We start from the raw sequence: 19,247 nt of genomic DNA, 5'->3' as shown, positions 1-19,247 counted from the left end.
AAAAAATTTTATGACCAAAAACTTTGCACCGTACCTAATTATTTATTTCAAATAGTGATACAATAATAATATCAATTAATATATAACTGTTACATTTTGATTAAAGAAACGTATTGTTGCTGTCAAATGTAAAAATGTGACTGTTGTCCTAATAATAGTAAAAATGTTTGAATCCTGATGATCAAATCCTCCATGAAAAGAAATGAAATTGATGAAAATGAAACGACAAAGCACATTTGAAACAAATAAGGTTTATTAAACAGTAAGCCCCCGATCAAAAAAGTTAAAATACGACAATAAATTCAACAAATAGCTTAATCAAATCTATTTTTAATACTAATATTACATTATCATTATTATAAAAACGAATTATTATGTGAATCAAGAGATAACAAACTATAATATATATCAATGATAGATAACAAACGAGTGAATTCTTCTCAAACCTATCATCAACATGTACGTGACGATTCTTGCGAACCTGCAAACAAACAAACAAACAAAACAACTGAATTAGAAATCGATTAAGAACAATAATGGATTTGAAAAAGAAATTTGAAATTTTGAAACAAAAATCATTGACATTAGTCCATGAGAGAAGTTTGAAAAAAATCATTGACAGAAAAAAATTGGAAAAAAATCATTAACAAAAAAAACAAAAACAGAGGTCATTGACAAAAAGAAAATTTTAGAAAAAAATTGAAAAAAAATCATTGACAAAATTTTGGAAAAAAATATGGGCAAAAACTTCTTATAAAAAAATCAATGACAAAAATTTTAAAAAAACCATTGTCGCAATGACCATGAAAATATTCTGGAAAAAAATTAAAAAAAAAAACAAAAATTATTGACAAAAAATTTGAAAAAAAAATCATTGACAGAAACAAAATTTTCAAAAAAAACATTGACATAAAATTTTGGAAAAAAACATTTACAAAATAATTAAAAAAATTAAAAAAAATATTGACAAAAAACTTGAAAAAAAAACATTGACAAAAAAGCAAGAAAAAAAACATTGACAAAAAAGCAAGAAAAAAAACATTGACAAAAAAGCAAGAAAAAAATCATTGACAAAAACAAAAGTTTGGAAAAAAAATCATTGACAAAAATGATTAACAAAAAATTTGAACAAAATTATTGACAAAAAAACATAAAAACAGAAATCATTGACAAAAACAAAATTTTGATAAAAAAAATTATTGACAAAAAAACATAAAAACAGAAATCATTGACAAAAACAAAATTTTGATAAAAAAAATTATTGACAAAAATCATTAACAAAAAATTTGAACAAAATTATTGATTTAAAATTTTGGAAAAAAAATCATTGACAAGAAAAATAAAAAAAAATATCGATGGCAAGAAAAGTTTAAAACAATCTATGACCCAAAAAAATTTAAAACAAATTGACAAAAACAAAATTTTTAAAAAAATCATTGACAAGAGAAATTAAAAAAAAATCATTGACAAAAACGAAAAAAATATTTTGAAAATGATTATTGTTAAAAAAAATTTTTGGAAAAAAAATATAAAAATTTTCAAAGAAAACTACTTTAACACTATGTTAACAATTTAATACACTTTAATAATAAAAACACAGAAAAAACACAATAAGTTTGACTTGTTTAATAAATTTCAAAGTAATAACATGTCTCGATGGGAATAGCTTTTTTTAAATATTTTTATTTGTTTCTGTTTTATTTTTTTATTCTAATATTTATTGTTGTTATATTAATTGGTGTATTATATTTTTTGTGTTTTTCCTGTCTTTCTTTAAGTTAATTTATTATAAAAATATATCATACATATATAAATATAATAATATAAAAATAGTATATATGATTGTAATATAAAATATGTAATAAATAATGTGTAATAAAATTGTGTAATTATAAATATATATATTAATATAATTAAACACTTAATTTTCACCTTTAACTTTTGCTCGACTTCGATAAGATATTGTGTCCCAATTATGATTTCATCCAAATGCCAAAAAATGAAATGATGCATCAATACAATTTAGTATTTTCAAATGGTTCTACATAGAAAGTATTCATGAATTGAAAACAGTGAAAAGAAAAATGTAAACGAAAAACGTAAAATCCTCATTGGATCATTCTAAATGATACGATTACATTCTATTTTAATAGTCAATCAAATTGAATGTTGGTAAAACTAGAATCACGAATGTTTTGTAATTGATTTATAGTAGTTTTATTCAAGTTGATAATTTATTCAAAGTTAACGTAAAAACTACAAAAAAAAAAACAGTGATTAAATTCATTTACCACTTGCCTTGTAATGTCACTTCACTTTTAATGGCGCCGAATGTCACAATTGTAACTTAACATAAAACTTGTTGCACAAAATGACTATTGAAAGTTATAGCACAACCGTACGATTTAAACTCGAGCACAAAATAATTTAACAAACACAAAACACTCTAAACAAATACTAAAACACTATCAGTTTCGAATAATTCAACCGCTAACCTCTCTTTTCATATTCCATGTGCACTCGTTGACAGTCATCGGGCGAAAGAAGAGATTTCGTAGCGTCGCCACGTGATTCGTCGGCGCCACCGGTTTCGTTTTGACTTTGACAGTTTCGAATGACAGCGAAGCGGCCATGTTGGCGCCAAATTTGAATCCGACGAATTATTATTAGTTTACCTGATAGAAAAAAGTATTAATACAAATACAAAGTTGCAAAGTGAAAATTAGCAAAACTATTATTAATTGTGCAGCATGAATATTTTTGGACCAACATTTGAGCAACAAATTTGATATGTTAAATATATATATATATATATATATATATATATATATATATATATATATATTTAAGATATCACACAGTATTTGATTTTCACTGACATTATAAATATATTATTGAAAACTTAATGGAAAACGCATGAAATAATATATTAATTTTAGTTAGATTGGATACTGAATACAAATCGAATACAAAACAACTAAATTATAAATCAGTAAAAGGGATAAAAAAACTAGTGGGGCGCATGGCATCGTGCCTCAAGGCATTTTGCTAGAACTTCCCATACCAAAAATTATTTTTCTTAAAAAGATTAATATTTTTGAAAAAAATTTACTCTGAAAAAATTAGATTTTTGAGAAACTAAAAATTTTTGACAAAAACTTACTTTTTTTGAGAAAAAAAAGACTTTTTGAAGAAAAATTTATTTTGAAATATTTTGGAATTTCTGAACATTTTTCAACACAATCGTACTGCTTTAACTACATGTTTTAGTCGACAATTTTATTAAACATGAGGCTATGTAAAGTAAATTTACAAAATATGTTAAACAATTACTTTATATCAAAAATGCAATAAAAGCAATGGTATATTGAATATCAAAACCAATTTCGTTTGATTCAAAATAAAGACTAATTTTATTTAATGAGAAGGAAAGTTTAAAGTAACAATGAAAAGCTTACATTATTTTGTTGCTTTCATCATAAATTAAAAAGGACAAAGTTAGTACAATCCAATATAAAATTTTCATTATATGCTATTACCTTTAAATGGCAATTTAAATATTTGCATAGAAAATCAAGTAATTTTCAAACGTTTTTTTAAAACAAATACAATTATTAAATTTTGAGCAAAATTTCTTACTTTTAGTAAACAAAACACTTTCTTTCAAATAAAAGTGTATAATAGAGAAAAAACAACTTACATTTTTAATAGATCTTGCACCACTCAGTCAAAATCAACGTTAATTATTGGGCACCAAAAAGCATCTTCAACGCTTACATTATTTTGTTGCTCTTGCTCAACAATGATTCTTTGGCAGCCTCATCGTTGTAGCTGCTAAAAATTAAAAAAAAAACATTAGTAAAATTTAAACATTAGAAAAATGTATACTAATATTCAAAATAAAAAATAACAAAATCAAAACTTGCACCACAATAGAGACAAACCAAGATATTCACGACCATCAAACGAGACAAAACCGAAACTGTCACATGAAACACACACTTTAACTTAATTAATAATGAAATAGATATCCACAACACTTCATCTAGTCACATAATCTCCATCTGCACAAGTTAACCTTTTTATTTTCTTGTCAAATATCTCGAGATATTTTAAAATTAGAAGATATAAGAGAAATAAGTATTTACATGAACATTCATCTATTCATCGTCTTGATTGATTTTCAAACTGATATTCAAAATAAATGTTTCAATTTATATTATTGTAATATAGTGACTTTACCTCAGCGATTATATTTGTCTCCTGTTTAAAATTACCCATTGTACATAATACAGTAATTTTTACCCATGAATTCATTTCAAATTGTACAAAGGACAGAGTTCACGTAACATATGTAATGAAGAACTCCAGACTCGGCATAAAAATCCACAAAATCAAAAGAAGATCAGAGCCACGAAGAATTTAATTATGTGTAGAAACAAGCTGCCTTCTAAAAGAGAAAAATAAAATGAAAATAGTGACACACTAACACCGTACGTAATATATTATACCATTTTTTAACATTCATTTTATATTATTGTATATATTTACAATAATGTCCTTTATGACTAAAATAAACAGTCACTTGAATTGAAGTTTTGTAACTTGAAGTCCTTGTAGTTATTACCAGAGCTTTGGATGCAAGATTTTATTTCCGGCTATTTTCCATTATTCCGAAAAATTGTGAAATCTTGTACAAAGTTCCTCAAAAAATGACAACGAGATCTGTAAGGAAGAGGTAACATTATTTTATTTATCTTATTGATAGTGGAGAATGTTGAATGCTAAATACATCTATTGTAAGGACAAATGGTATCACCATTTGAATATGCTCTTATTTGGTAAAAGTATTCCAAGTAAGTCTTTCTGAATGAATTATTTGGAAAATTGATGCATATGGTGTAATGCATATATTGCGTACAAGAGAAATAATTTACTTATTAATTGTAATATTTAAACAATTTATGAATAATTACATAACATATTTGGAAATTTGTACAACTTTAGTAATCCGTTGTTTCTAACATTATTAGGCCTACAGCAAGTCGATATAGTTCATAGGTAAATAAAGTCTAAATATAAGGTTATATAAGCATAAAATTTTTATAAATATAGTTAAAAATGACTCATGAAGTCGGAAAGCATTTAAACTTGCCCCTATGGCAAAATGTCACTTGAAAAATTTATACAAATTTAGTCAAAATATTCAAATAATAAGCGCGAATTTTATCACCTCGCTAATGATAGATCCCCATCTATGTGTACCAAAAATAAACTCGTCAAGGTTGAAAACTAAACTGAAGTCAAGTTTCGCACGATTTATGCTTAAAATAAACAAACCCGCAGAGATAGCGCAAGTATATTTTATGTTACTAGTCTTAGAAATTATGGTAAATGATTAATTTGAATAAACGAGCAATTTATCAAAAGTTGTCGCTAAGAATTAAGCTTATATTATATAATATAAGATTTGATAAGAGGGAGAGTAAAATTTCATAGAGTAAGAGTAAAATTTGAACTTTTTTAAAAAATTTTACTCTTACTTTTAAGACATTTTACTTTTATTCCAATCATAACTTAATTTTTATTTTAGGCTTTAGATTGAAAATAAAATTTGATAAAAGATTAAAATTGATTTGGCCCCTTTTGGCCGTCGAATTGGCCCCTTTTTATTTTTAGAATTCAGTATTCCATTGGTTATTTCAAAGCCTTCACTGAAAAAGAAAATTGTATTTAATAACTTCATCATAATAATAAAAACAGTATAAACTTTATTTGGAATAAATATGAAAAATTACTTGTATTTTCTTTTCTTATAATTTATTGCCAATTTTTATACTCATGTATGTAATTATAACTATTTTATGACTACTAACCTGATTAGGCCCTTTGCATAGCATGATGATGATTCATCTTTACTGAATTCTATTGTTTATTTCAAAGTCTTCACTGAAAAAGAAAAAGAAAGTAATAATAAAAACTAATAAATTTTATCTTATTTTCAATAAAACATTACATTACCGAGTCGACCAAGAATTTGTTTTGTTGCCAAGAATTGCTTTGTTTTGCATTGCCGGTATTCTTTGTAAAAATAATAATTTATTACATTAATTATTCAAATTATATAAACAATAACTGACAAAATTTTTGTTTAATTCATTTCTATTACTTCATAACAATACTCGAGTAAATTTCATTTGTAATATAAATTTATCACTGATAAAATTTTTAATTATCAAGCAATTTAACTGTAACTTACCCATATTTGATTCGAAGCCTTTGATTAGGTTGCCATTTACTAGTAATTCTAGGATTTGTCATCATACATCCTCTAATTTGCCTGGTTCAGTAAGTAAATTTTATGTTAAGAAATTATGGTAAATGATTAATTTGATTAAATAAACGAACAATTTATCAAAAGTTGCCGCTAAGAATTAAGATTATATTAAACTAGTGGTGCTTGGCATCGTGCCTAAAGGCAAATTGCTGGAACTTCCTGTACCGTAATGAAATATTCGACAAATTTTAAACGTTTTCAAATATATCATTACGAATACTGTAACTTTCATTATTTTTGCTATCTTGTTATATCTGAGCAAATCAAATGTAAATCATAATCATAGACAATTTATCTCCAGAACATTAACAATCGTCATTTCATTTCGAATTCAATTTGAAAAAATATTTGTCACAGTCTAAACGCATTTGCAAATAATTCTGTGCGACATTTTCACTTATACTGTGCTTAGCTTGGCGGCATTTTCACATTTTTCAATAGTTTTCACAAAATTGGGAAAGTACATCCAGTGCATAAACAGTCTAAACGGACTTGCGGAAACATTTGTATCAGAGTGGCGCTTAGACTGTGCTTATTAGTCTGGGTAATTTTTTGAATTTTTAATCCAAAATTACAAAAATATTTTTTGAAAAAACAAGCAGAAAGTTCTTTGAATCATTTAAATCGGACGCTTAGTTATCTCAAAAACTGCCATTTTTTTACATTTAGCTCTGTATCTTCGAAACCGCTGGGCCTACCTTTGCCAAAAACGAATAACCACTTTTCCCCGTCATTACGAACTGAATGTTTTTTGGATAATACAAATCGGATGATCCGTTCTTTCAAAAACTCGATTTCTATTTTCTGCACTCTTTGCTCTTTATCTCCGTAACTGCTGGACCTGCATTGGCCAAAAACTAATCAGCACATCTCCCTATTAATAGGAATCGAATGTTTTTTAAAGCATACACATCCGTGCGCCCGAAAACGTGGACGAAAAAATGCTGACAAACAAAACACACACACACATCCATTTAGTTTCTGAGGTATGCCAAAATGTTCAGAAACCTTCAAAACGTCGAGAAATGCAAAAATTTTCATTTTCGATTTTCGGCCCATTACCATAACTACCCTACGGGAAGTTAATAATATAAGATTTGATAGGAGAGAGAGTAAAATTTCATAGAGTAGGAGTAAAATTTGAAATCTTCCAATCTTCTTTTAAACTTTTATTCGAATCAAAACTTAATCTTTATTCGATTTTATACTTAAGCTTTAGATTAAAAATAAATTTTGGTAAAAGATTAAAATTGATAAGAGTAAAAATAGTAATAGATTTAATGGATCAAATTTTAACTCACACACCTACTTTTACCTATTTGATGCCAAACGATTCAGACCGTCTTGAGATCTCTAAAAATAGAATAGTTTGCCAAAAACACACTTGTCCTTTAGAAACTATATATGAAGAAAAAATGCTTTTTAAAACGATTGTCTGCATATGGTAATTACTAATCACGTACAACCGCCTATTGTTGGTTTCACACAATATTTCCCTCATCTAATTAGTGTTGTTCAGAAAACAGTTAACGAACATGTTATATAATTAAAATTTAATTTAATTAGCTGCATTCGTCAGAATTCCCGGTAATTCCATGTCTAAACTTTTAATTATTGCACTTTTCATAATCGGCAGTCGCAATTCGTTCATCTGCTAATTATTCATTACACGTTTTAATGTTCGATCAAAGTTGACGGATTAATTAATGTTTCTGCATATGGTGGTGCTTTATAAATGCATTCATTTCTGGCTTTAAAACGAGAAAGTTCATTTTAGTTTAATTAATGAACATAATTAATTAGCGGGAGAATGTTTCATTTCAAAACAAATGCAGCTACTGGACTCTGAATTTATTTTGAATTGATACGGATGAAGGTGTAAAGATTTAATCATTAATAATAATTTGTGTATTTTCTTTAGAGTTTTACAATTCTAATATGTTATGCTTTAATATGCCTACTATGACGACAAATACTATATCCGATGTGTTTTCTCAGAAATATTCAAAATATATAAATTTTTTTAGAGAAATGGGAGCACTAGAGTCATTGCATGCATTTTGTTGAATTGGTATGACGAAGATGTAAAGATGTAGTAATTTTTAATAATTTGTGTATTTGTATTTAGTATGTTATACTTTAATCTGTCTACTATGATAATAAGTACCAAAATCGATACGTTTTATAAGAAATATTTGAGATATTAAGAATTTTATGAGAAAAGTGACTATCACATAGTGAGTCACTGAACGTATTTTGAATTGGCACGATAAAAATTTAGAAATTTTTAATAATTTTTGTATTTGTTCTAGAAAGCTAGAATCCTTGCATATATTTTGAAATATTAAGATAATATAAATATTTAACTAGTTGGTATTGGTATTTAGCCTTGAGGCGAGTTACATGAACTTCCCGATATGTGTAAATAATCGACTTAACCAATAAAAAATAAATTAATGTATGAGTGATTGAAAGTATTCCGAGTGGATTTATTACACATCATTGAAAACGAACGAACACTCTATACCAAGTAAATCATCTAATTTTTATTTTAACAAACGTCAAAAAACTACTCATTTTCTCAAACTTTGATGAATATTTTAAGTTAAACTACTTGTCGTAAAGCCGTAATACTTCAGTAAGTTCCATGATATATATTTCCAAAAAAAGTTCCATAAAAATCGGCTTAAATTTTTTTTTCGACATTTAATTACAAGAATACGGCTTGGTAGATTTTCACCTAAAACTAATCAGTATCATTCCCAAATAATATTTTTCGAACAGTTTTTGATTTGTCAAAATCGATTCGGTAGTATGAGCTTAAATGTAGACGAAAAGTTTAACACTTTTTTCTAAATTATAAAGAAACGGCTCGGCAGATCGCACAAAACTGAGAAAAGATAATCTACATCAAAATATATCGAATGACTTTTAAATTTTTGAAATTGTTCTAGCTGTTTTTGAGAAAACGTCGATGACAGTTCAAATTTTGTCAAAAGTCAAAAAACAATACTAATTTTTGCAAACTTTGACGAATTTTCAAAATTAAACGACTTGTCGTAGGGCCGTAATATTTTAATATGATCTAGAAGACCATGATATCTATCACAAAAAAAAAATCATAAAAATCGTCGAGTCGGCTCGGTTTCTTTGAAATTTGGAAAAAAGTGTTAAACTATTCGTGTACATTTAAGCTCATATTACCGAATCGATTTTAAGAAATCAAAAACTGTTTGGAAGATATTATTTGGGAATGATACTGATTAGTTTTAGGTGAAAATCTACCGAGCCGTTTTCTTGTAATTTAAGCCGATTTTTATGAAACTTTTTTTAGCGATATATATCATGGTCTTATACAACTCATTGAAATTTTACGGCATTACGACAAGTAGTTTAATTTTAAAAATTCATCAAAGTTTGAGAAAGTGAGTAGTTTTTTTGTCGTTTGTCAAAATTACAATTAGACGATTCACTTGGTATAACGATAGAGTACTTGGTCTTAATGAATATACTACCATTAAAGTCCTATGGAAACTGGTTCCATTATAAAAAGAATTGATTTTTGAAATCTTGCTTTTAGTAAATACTCAGAGTTAACGTGTTCATACGTTTTCAATTATGTGTAATAAATCCACTCGGAATACTTTTAATCACTCATAAATTAATTTATTATTTATTGAGTAAGTCGATTAATTACACATATCGGGAAGTTTTATGTAACTTGCCTCAAGGCAAAATATCAATACCAACTAGTTTTATATGTGACCTAGTTCCATTGATGATTGTATCATTTTGGCCATCACTGATTGGCTTCGCACATGTTTCGACAATAGGAAATTAATTTCAGCCCCGCCGACACCTTACACCGGCTTCGGTAATTACAACCCAATCTGGAACAATGGGCCAAGGGCTAAGAGCCAAGAGGGACCATAAAGTGCGTGGGCATGGGCATGGGTATACCCACATACCCACACTCACGAATGTATTACTAACATACTAACAATATATACATTCATGCAGTGTGTCGACAAATGTAATTGTAATCCATCTGCATACACAACAACGTCAAATATTGTCTAATACTCTAATGTATCAATGGCCTTGCGATTGCCGGAGCCGGAGCCGGAACACGTGTCGTCGTCGTAAATGTCGTAATAGATTCGATATTCGCAATTTGCAATATATAACGAGGTGCCCGCGTTCATAACAATTTGGAGACATCGAAACGAAGAAATTATCGTAGTAGTACTCCGACTTATGAGTGTTTTTAGATGCGAGCCGCAAAATAAGCGATTTGTTGCTTCCACACACGAGCTTTGGGTGACTAGGTTTTCAGGAAAAAAGCCAATGGCAAAATGAAAATATGAAAAAGTTGCCAGTTTAGCAGTGATTTTCCTGCCTTAAAAGTATTTGTTTTATGATATAAAATTATTTTACAGTTTGTCATTTCAATTATATTTAAAATAATATTAATTGTATGGTAATGATTTACTCACACAAATATATCGAGGATTATAGTGAACATATTATAGTATAATAATGTTATAATAAAATTATAGCATTCTAGAGCAAATACACAAATTATTATAAATTTTTAACTTCCCGTAGGGTAAGTTATTGTAATCGTCCAAAAATCGAAAATGAAAATTTTTGCATTTCTCGACGTTTTGAAGGTTTCTGAACATTTTGCTTAAATGTAGACGAAAAGTTTAACACTTTTTTCCAAATTTCAAAGAAACGGCTCGGCAAAACTAACAAGCGATAGTTCTCATTGAGACACATCAAATGGCTTTTAAATTTCTGAAATCGGTTCAGGCGTTTTTGAGCAAACGTCGATGAAAGGTCTAATTTTAACAAATGCCAAAAAAATGATACTAATTTTTGCAAACCTTAACAAATTTTTAAAGCTAAACGAGTTGTCGTAGGGCCGTAATATTTTAGTATGATCTAGAAAACTATGGTATCTACCGTCAAAAAAAATCATAAAAATCGTCGTTTTTTTTTTTAAACTTTATTACAAGAAAATGGCCCGGCCGATCTTTACCAAAAACTAATCAGCACGATTCCCAACCAATATCTTTCGAACGGTTTTTCAATTTTCAAAATCGATTCAGAATTGCGGGCTAAAACGTGGACGAAAATTTTTTCACTTTTTCACTCCTTCGGGAAGTTAATAAAAATATTATACGTATAAAAGTAAAAGAAATCAAATTCTTGCTGTATTTTTATTTTCAAAAACTGCAATTTAAATAGCAAATGATGACTACTTCATACGTATGACGGATATACTCGTCTCTTATGTCGTCAATCACAGTTAATTGATTAATACTTTTTTTTATCAAGCAAAAACTTTTCCAGTTGAGATTATTTTAACCGGGTTCAACTTCTCCGGACGAGGAGAGGGCAATCGCATAATATTATCTCCTCGAAAAACTGTTAAACAGTTTTAATGATGTACATAAAATGCGAAGTTTATTTTTCATAACTTTGTTGTATAAAGTTAGACGATGTTAATACTATATATATAGTCGACGACGATGCGGTTTTGTTGTTTCAGTTATATGGCTAAATTAATAAAGTATAATCTATTCGTATTTATTTTTAAATTTTCTCTGGACCTATTGATTATAATGTCCGAAACAAAAATTTAAAGTTATTTGAAGAAATGTAAAAAATTTAAATCCTTATATAGCAAATTATGGAATTACTAAACTACGCATTTTACCACAAATTATTCAAAATATAAATATCCTAATGTGCACACAACAGTTTTTATTGTATTTTAGTAAACTTTATCTAGTTTTTACTGATGCAAACAAATTATGATGTCCGAGAAATAAAATCAAAGGTTATTTGAAAAAATGCGAAAAATTTTCTAAATTCATATGAAAATACTAAAGTCTGCATTTCAACTACAAACTAGTGGGGTGTATGGCATCGTGCTTTAAGGCAAATTGCTGGAACTTCCCGTACCATAACGAAGTGTTCGAGGAATACTGAATGTTTTCAAATAGATTATTATAAATATTGTAACATTGTCTAATATTTATAAGAATTATATAAACTGAATTGCAAAGTTGAAATTATTTGTAAAGTATATTAGAATTTTAGTCAGAATTAAAAATAAAATCTAAATTATTTTCGATATACAAAAAAAAATTTTGAAACAAATTTTTCTTCCAAAATCAATTATTTTTTTAAAACAAGCAGAATGTTCTTTGAATCATTCAAATCGGACGCTTAGTTCTCTCAAAAACTGCCATTTTTTACACATTTTGCTCTGTATCTCCGAAACCGCTGGACCTGTCTTTGCCAAAAACTAATCACGTCTTCTCCCTATAATTATAAATCGAATGTTTTTAGATAATTTAAATCGGATGCTTCGTTCTCTCAAAAACTCGATTTCTATTTTCTGCACTCTTTGCTCTTTATCTCCGTAACTGCTGGGCCTGCCTTTGCCAAAAACTAATCAGCACATCTCTCTATCAATAGGAATCGAATGTTTTTAGAACCATTCAAATCGGTTGATCCGGTGGTCGAAAAATTGTATCCATGCATACATACACACACACACATCCATTTTTTCTGAGGTATGCCAAAATGTTCAGAAACCTTCGAAACGTCGAGAAATGCAAAAATTTTCAATTTAGATTTTTGGACGATTACAATAACTTACCCTACGGTAAGTTAAAAAATGTTTTAAAATCATATGCAAATACTAAAATCCGCATTTCAACTACAAATTATTCAAAATTCCTATATCGAAGGGTACGCAGAAGTTTTTATTAGATTTTAGTAAACGTTTTTTAACTTCCCGTTTAAACAAATAATTTCACCTTTGCAATTCAGTTTATATAATTCTTATAAATATTAGACAATGTTACAATATTAATAATAATCTATTTGAAAACATTCAGTGTTCGAGCTTTACAAATTTTATTAATCCACCTTCCTCTACTTGACATAATAAAATAATTTCCTACCCTACTCAGATAGTTTTTAAGAAATTCATCCTCATTCTGTACGTATAACTTGAACCGTGAACATCAAACAAATAAATACTATTAATAACTAAACCAACTTATTTAACTTACTTATTTTTAAAGGTCTGATATAGCCATTCTAATAATAAATTAGATCTGGTCCATCAGGGTGGTAAAGTTTATGTGTGTAGTGATTTTTTAATTGACTATTTTAATAAACATTGCGCCGGGCGCTTACATTCAGTATTCCTCGAACATTTCGTTATGGTACGGAAAGTTTCAGCAACTTGCCTTAAGGCACGATGCCATACACACCACTAGTTTAGTTTTTACTAATGTATTATAGAAACTGATATGTTCGGAATGAATGAAACACAACAATACAATACAATGTGCCGCTCTTTAAAATTCCCATAAATTCAAATATCAGTATCTTTGTTCCCCTGCCTGTAATATGAAACAATAATAATAATTCGCCGACTGTTTTGTATCTGTATTTGTTTTGGAAACAACAAAAAACTGGCAAAAATATTATCCGCCATATTTTTCGGTCTCTGCGGGGAACTCATTTAATATTTTATATGCTGCGCAACGCTAACTACGTTTTATGCATTTTGTATTTTCGAAAAATTAAATATTCCAAAGCGGCTGATAAAATAAATAATAATAACGACCACCACCAGCCATACAGGTGCAATTGATAATAAAATAAAAAGAAAGTCAAAAATCGCAATATACATAGATAAGCCTGTTCTCTGATAACAAAGCTAACAATAAGATAAAAAAATACTATCAAACTTACTTTTTAACTTCCCGTAAGGTAATGGCCCAAAAATCGAAAATGAAATTTTTTGCATTTCTCGACGTTTTGAAGGTTTCTGAACATTTTGGCATACATCAGAAAATAGGTAGTGTGTGTATGTGTGTGTGTGTTTTGTATGTCCGCATTTTTTCGTCCACGTTTTCGGGCGCACGGATCAACCGATTTGAATGGTTCAAAAAACATTCAACTATTGACAGAGATATGTGCTGATTAGTTTTTGGCAAAGGCAGGTCCAGCCATTACGGAGATATGGAGCAAAGAGTGCACTAAATACAAATCGAGTTTTTGAGAGAACGCAGTATCGGATTCGAATGATCCAAAAAACATTTAATTTATAATGATTAGGAAAAGAGGTGATTAGTTTTTGGCAAAGACAGGTCCCGCCATTTCGAAGATACAGAGCTAAATCTGCAAAAAATAGCAGTTTTCGAGTGAACTAAGCGTCCGATTTGAATGATCTAAAAAACTTTCTGCTTGCATTGACAAAACAATTGCTTTTGAGGATAAAAAATTATTACATCTTTTTTTTATTTTCCATAAAATATTTTTGTAATTTTGTATTGATAATTCAAAAAATGACCCTGGCTAAGCACAGTCTAAGCGCCACTCTGGTACAAATGTTTACCCAAATGCGTTTAGACTGTTTATGCACTGGTGCGCTTTTCCAATATTGTGAAAACTATTGAAAAATGTGAAAATGCCGCCAAGCTAAGCACAGTACAAGTGAAAATGTCGCATAGAATTATTTGCAAATGCGTTTAGACTGTGACTATACGGGAGCACTTTTTCAATTTTGTGTAAATTAGACAACTATTTTTTTTTTTAAATTGAATTCGAAATGGAATGATGATTGTTAATGTTCTGGAGATAAATTGATTTATGATTTACATTTGATTTGCTCAGATATAACAATAAGATAGCAAAAATAATGAAAGTTACAGTATTTAATATATCAAATATTTGAAAACTTGGTTTAAAATTTCTCAAATTATTCATTACGGTACAGGAAGTTTCAACAATTTGCCTTAAGGCACGATGCCATATACCACTAGTTTTCTTAAATTTCACGCGGATTACATATCGGGTACAGATAGATGATATAAGAAGATTAGATGAGATTTACTTACAATAAACTATTCATTATATTATATTATGTACCATTTCGACACATTATGTGTGCCATCTTAATTTAACAAGTACGAACCAGGAAAAATATTTTTTTACAAAAAAACAACATTATAATGATATGTCCTTTGAATGAAAGCAAAAGTGAAAGACTTTTGTTTATTCGATACATTTAATGAGCTCGTTAACACGTGCAAATTTCTTCAATCGAAGGAAATTCTATACAAAGAATATCTCGAACACGAAGATAATAAGCGGAGGAGGAAAATAATCGGAAGTTTCGAATATATTCCTATCAGGTAAGTAATTTACATTAACATGTCTAAAGTTTTTTTTTTTGATTATTGATAAATTTTGATAAAATCATAGTATACAAAAAACATTAACACATAATTACTTATTTTTGAAAAACTACATTATTAACATTTGCAAAATTCAATTCAGTATGTCTTTCAAAAATGTGTTATCTAGATCTTTTCACCCTATAGGCGGGGTAACTTGAAACGGCCAGTTTAAGTCTTATTTTAATTTTAAAGGATTTTACAAAATGATTACATTTTTAACTAATGCTAAAAATCTACCAACGGAAGAAAATACTTTTATTATGGATTTTCACAGATTACCATTTATCTCCCGATAGCAAAGTCATTAGAATCAAGGTTATAGCTGATTATACATCTTTGCCCCTCTACTTTCAAATATTGTTGTTAAACAATGCTTAACTTTACTGATTTTTGACACATCGGTGGTGGACCTTTTTAACACCGAACCTCCATATATTACTATCTGTTCTTCGATAAATTCTGGGAAATTATAACTGGGAAAATGTTATTCAACAAAATGTCGATTTTATAGATACCAAATTTAGGTTCTGAATTTAAATAACATAAATAGAAAATAATATAACCCAGAAAATATTTTATAAATACCAATGAGTATATAATTATACAAATGAGATCTTTCAGAGCATCGTGTTTGAGAAAATATGCCAAAAAGTGCATTTTCATATTAACATTTCAAAAAAATTGATATTTTGAGTCTCAAGTAACACTTGCAGCCCGTTTAATAACGTTTTTGTCTATAAATAAAACTACAAACAAAACTACTTACTACAATTTAATCATAAATAAATAATATTCACGTAAAACATCCTATTAAATATAATTGAACATCATCTGTCAAAAAGGTTTGACATTTCACGTATTAGCCACCGTCCATTGTTTTATTTAAATTACGCTTCTACAAAAATTTTCAAATTAAAAATGTAAAGTTTCTACGCGATTTTGAAATAATATATCACCTTTCCGACAAACTACTGATTAGCCAAATTGTGAATTTTTCAAGGCCAAATCGGTTTAGCCGTTTTCGAGTTTTAGCGGATCATTTGATCGAGAGCTCCATTTTTATATATAAGAAGATAGAATAAGACAACTATTAGGTTGCATTCAAATAGACGTTAGCAAAAAATGCTATTTTTCCGTGTAGTTAAAATAGGTAAAAAAACAGAATATATAAAATTCGTACAAGTGTTTGGATTTTAGAAAACCTTCCTGGTCGACGATGAATATAACTGATAATTTATAATGATGACGAAAAGTTAGCATCACGATCGAACGCGTTCTGTCTTCATAAACATCAAAGGGACTTTTGTGACTTTTTAAGAACGACGAACATGAAATATTGTTGTAATCAATGTGACGAAAATCATGTCCCTTTCATCTTTCACCGAGAGCAGGAGGACGCTTTTATTATTTTATTGTCAAAACATATCATTCACTGATTTTTAATCAAAGGAAACGCCTTGGGGTGAATTTTTCTCATCGTACGTGATAACAGTTAATTATATTTGACACAAATTTATTTAGCAAGCGACCAAGTGTGAATGGCATTTAGACAAAAAGCAACATGCATGTACACCCCAGAAAATTTTAATAAGAATTAAGAATTAACAAAGATTTAAATAAAAAACTCTTTATATCTTTTAGGCGAACTGTTTTATAATTTAACAATTTTTCATTGTCAAAATCATAAAAAGTGTATGTAAAAAAAACTAATGGGGTGTATGGCATCGTGCCTTAAGGCAAATTACTGGAACTTCCCGTACCGTAACGAGATGTTCGAGGAATACTGAATGTTTTCAAATTGATTATTATTAATATTGTAACTTTATCTAATATTTATAAGAATTATATAAACTGAATTGCAAAGTTGAAATTATTTGTTTAAAATATATTAGTATTATAGTAAGAATTAAAAATAAAATCTGAATTATTTTCGATATACAAAAAAATGATTATTTTAAAAAAAGTTGGAACAAAAAAAAATGTTCCAATATCAATTATTTTGTTAAGACAAGCAGAAAGTTCTTTGAATCATTTAAATTGGACGCTTAGTTCTCTCAAAAACTGCCATTTTTTACACATTTAGCTCCGTATCTTCGAAATGGCTGGGCCTGCCTTTGCCACAAACTATTAAACATTTCTCCCAATCATTACTAATTGAATGTTTTTTAGATCATTCAAATCGGATGCTCCGTTCTCTCAAAAACTCGATTTCTATTTTCTGCACTCTTTGCCCTTTATCTCCGTAACTGCTGGACCTGCCTCTGCCAAAAATTAATCAGCTTATCTCCCTATCAATAGGAATCGGATGTTTTTTGAACCATTCAAATCGGTTGATTCGTGCGCCCGAAAACGTGACTGGAAATTTGTATCCATACATACATACACACACGCACACACACACACACACATAAATTTTTTCTGAGGTATGCCAAAACGTTCAGAAACCTTCAAAACGTCGAGAAATGTAAAAATTTTCAATTTCGATTTTCGGCCCATTACAATAACTTACCCTACGGGAAGTTAATTATCATAATTATTATGTATAAAGTTAGAAAGAAATAAAAATTACGCAGGGGTAATCTGTATGATATAAAATATTTTGGCGCAGATGACACTTTAAAAACCGTTACATTTTTACATAAGATGAAACAAACATCATTATCTATCAGTCCAATTCTATTTATTGTAACACCATATGCAGCCCTTAGTAAAGCAATAAATATTTAGTTTAATGACGAGTTGAGATAATATTTGACATTTGTTTATCCTATAGAATCACTTGAAGATATAGCTGTTTATGCAATTATAGAATTTAACGATAAATTTGGTCAGAGCAATTTAACTTTAGTGTATTATGTATCAAATAGCGCTTATGTAAAATTACCGAAAATACCGGTATTTTTGGGGTAAATACCGGTAAAAATACCGCCGAAAAATCGGGCGGTTTACCGGTAATTCGGTATACCGGTATACCGGTATTGCATTCCCTAGTGAGAAATATAAAGAATCAGAATGGGTGGTCACCCTCTCGTGCCCATTTTCCGCCGATCAATATTTGATGAGAGCAATGAGCAAACTATGCCCTGCGGACAGGACGTTACATGGGTTCGCCTGTCCGCCCGTACGTCCGTCTGTCTGTCGGTAACTTCGCGGCGGCGGCGGCCGCATCATATACGTGTACTCCCAACAGGTCAGTTTGTAAATTATCTCTCGTTTGTCGATTTTGATATTTCCCAAATGATCTCCCCTCAGTACCCTACGACGAGAGAATAATCCGACACCGGGGAATATTTGTTAAGTGGAAGGTGTCGATGTGCGAAACCAAAGTATTAGGCAGGAGAATAAGTTTTTGGCGGTAGTAAAAATCAACTTTTTTTTACAATGAATTAATTTAAACTAAATATGCTCTATTATTATCGGCAATGTTTCGACATTATGAGACTATAGACAGAGGACTTCTGGCAGTTCAATTTCACTGATTGTGAGACAATCCTATCTCAGTTGCAAATGTGTGTGTACTAATCTCATTTTTGCATTCTTTCCACAAATAAGCTCTTGCAATTTTTGTGTAGAAGTTATTCCAGTAGATTAAATGTGATATCTATCTTATATATAAAAATGGATCGCAAAATGTG

At 28.9% G+C, this 19,247-nt stretch overlaps 2 long non-coding RNA genes across 2 annotated transcripts in view; both read right to left on the bottom strand.

The window, feature by feature from the left end:
• Positions 1-273: 273 nt before the first annotated feature.
• Positions 274-4,715, bottom strand: LOC113371929. Its single transcript, XR_003366679.1, has 5 exons — positions 4,512-4,715; positions 4,243-4,450; positions 3,701-3,834; positions 2,292-2,675; positions 274-481 (listed from the first exon to the last, which is right to left on the bottom strand). It is a non-coding gene; the product is annotated as an uncharacterized LOC113371929 (long non-coding RNA).
• A 1,161-nt stretch (positions 4,716-5,876) lies between these two features.
• LOC113371940 overlaps positions 5,877-19,247 on the bottom strand; it is a 57,566-nt gene continuing 44,195 nt past the window's right edge. The window contains exons 2-4 of the long non-coding RNA XR_003366680.1: positions 6,260-6,340; positions 6,022-6,081; positions 5,877-5,949 (exon numbers count right to left, since the gene is read on the bottom strand). This is a non-coding gene — a long non-coding RNA (uncharacterized LOC113371940). The remainder of the gene's footprint in view (positions 5,950-6,021; positions 6,082-6,259; positions 6,341-19,247) is intronic.

Source organism: Ctenocephalides felis, unplaced genomic scaffold, assembly GCF_003426905.1.
Source record: "Ctenocephalides felis isolate EL2017-DRISC unplaced genomic scaffold, ASM342690v1 CF-g0.4_SCAFFOLD_00845, whole genome shotgun sequence".
Taxonomy (NCBI): Eukaryota; Metazoa; Arthropoda; class Insecta; order Siphonaptera; family Pulicidae; genus Ctenocephalides; species Ctenocephalides felis.
This window is presented reverse-complemented; position numbering and strand designations above follow the sequence as displayed.